Here is a 2501-nt window from a genome sequence, read left to right as displayed (position 1 = left end):
TATATATATATATTGTAAATAAAAATGTAGAAGGTTGCAAAAAAAACAAAAAAAAAAACAATAGTCCGGCAATTGATCTTCTTCAGGATTTCTATGATACGTAGGAATATCATAAAAACTTTGATGTTGGCGATCAGTACCCGTACATTAAATAAAGTTACTTATGTATTTTATGTAAATTATCATCATTATTTTTATCTTCATAAATTGTACTTCATACATTCATTTTTCGGATTTCATTACTGCTTATATTTATATATTCCAATAGCGTATATGTAATTATTATTTTATAATTTTTTGAAATTTAAAATTCCCTATATTTCAATTTTGTTTTAGTTTATTTTAGTTGAATTTTGTATATTTGTTCTGTTTTATAAATTACTAATAGTTCTATTTCGTATTTTAGTTTTATTATACAAATGAAATCATGAGTTGTATGTAGTGTTTTAGTTCTATTATATAAATTAAATTATTAGTTGTATTGTGTGTTTTAGTTCTATTATATCAAATAAATAATAATTTCTATTTTGTATTTTATTTCTATTATATAGCTTTAATCATTAGCTCCATTGTATATTTTAGTTCTATTTTATAAATAAAATTATTAGTTGTACTTTAGATTTTATCGTAATGTATAAATTAAATCATTAGTTGTATTTTGTATTTTTGTTCTACTATATAAATTAAATAATTAGTTGTATTTTGCATTTTAATTCTATTTTATAAATTAAATCATTAGATATTGTTGAACCGAATGTCAAGGCTTATTTCTCGGGGCTGCCCAACTGAGAGTGTAATATACGAGGATATGAAAATATTGGCTGACTTGAAGTAGAATTGAACCCGCAACGTTTTGAACTAGGCATTCGGGAACTCTCACCCCAACGTGTTCGGATAGAATTTGAACAACTTTATAATTAGAGAAGAAGTAATCAACGAATTCCGGACATACTACTAGCAGATGAATGACTGGAAAAAAGAGGTCAGATAAATTCTGAAATGTTTTTCCTCATTCTGCCGCTAGAAGGCGTTAATATTTGGAAATCACATGAGGCCTAATGCCATACCTCTTGGCACAAAGTTATACCATTTAGCTGCTGCATACGTACTATTTAATCAGAAAATGTAATAATATATTTTAAATTTTCAGTTACTAAGATTTAAAATAAAAAAATTTCTATTTCGAAAAAAAAATCATAATATCATTTATAAGATTAATATTAAAAATGGTACAAAAATGAGTGATTTTCCCGCAGAAGCATATTCTAACACTTATAGATCCAAATATGAGATATTAATGAATCACATATGCGAATTATTTATTATTTACTCATTTTCAAGCAAAAGTTATTTTTCTATTTATTTATTTAATGTAATTTACAACTGTACAAAATAATACAATAAGCAAATATGTTGTATGTTTCATATGCACATGAAAATCTTGGGAAGGAACCACCCATTGGTGGTACTTCAAACATTAATTTAAATTACAAGGTCCGTAGCCATCTTCTTTTCAGACGCCTCGGAGGATTATCAGGGATTGTTAAGGATGAAAGATTAAGAATTAATGGGTTAGAATGGTTCAGGAGTTTGGAATGAAAAGAAACATATCTGTTTTGGGCCAAATCTGCAACGAATGGAATGTTAAGGTCTTTGTGAATGATTTTATTTGTAACGTAATAAGGAGCATCAAGGATTTTACGTAGGATTTTGGATTGTAAGGATTGTATGCGGGAGGAATTTTATGGTTTGGTGGACCCCAGAGCTGAATTCCATATGTCTAAATTGGTCTGATTATCGTAGTGTGTAATAATTCAAGCAAAAGTAATTTCAATTCATATAGGTCCATGCCGCACCATGGGTCATGTCGCAACGGTAATAAATCGTATCGTCATCATCAAACATAGAATTTTAATTTTCGATACAAAATTGTAATTGTAACTTTTAAAAGGTTAACTGCTGTAGGGAGAGTCAATATGCAAATTTGTATTATTATCGTTATGTTAAATGATATGTAAAATAGGAATAGGGTTCGAAAGTAAAAGTTAGAATCTATGATTATTTTTCAATTGAATGATATTCTCCCTTTTCGCACCTTTCATTACCACTGGTGGACACGGAACGTCAATGGAACAAGGTATCCCTTAAAGAGCAAAATCACCTTCTTCAATGACACTATGAATTATTTTTACTATATCTGAGGATGAAAACTTGGTGTTTTTCAATGAATCGTGGAAATGTGGTGTGAGATTCGTAACTAGGACAGTCCCACGACGTATTACTCGCTCTCAGGTAAGGGATCTTGTTGTATCAGTTTATGGGAACTGATGGCAGATGTACCTTCCATGTTAAGGCGAGCATTGGTCCATTGATTGGTCCATCTCAGTATTTGATACTGCTTCCTTTCGATTTAACAATGAGTTTTATTCATGTGTATCCTGGGAACTTAATACCTTACCTTAGTGTAGTCTTGAGATATTGATCGAATAAACTTATTTACT

Source organism: Halyomorpha halys, unplaced genomic scaffold (assembly GCF_000696795.3).
Source record: "Halyomorpha halys isolate HHAL.00 unplaced genomic scaffold, Hhal_1.1 Scaffold70.1, whole genome shotgun sequence".
Lineage (NCBI taxonomy): Eukaryota > Metazoa > Arthropoda > Insecta > Hemiptera > Pentatomidae > Halyomorpha > Halyomorpha halys.
The sequence above is the reverse complement of the archived record's forward strand: the minus strand, read 5'-3'. Positions refer to the sequence as shown.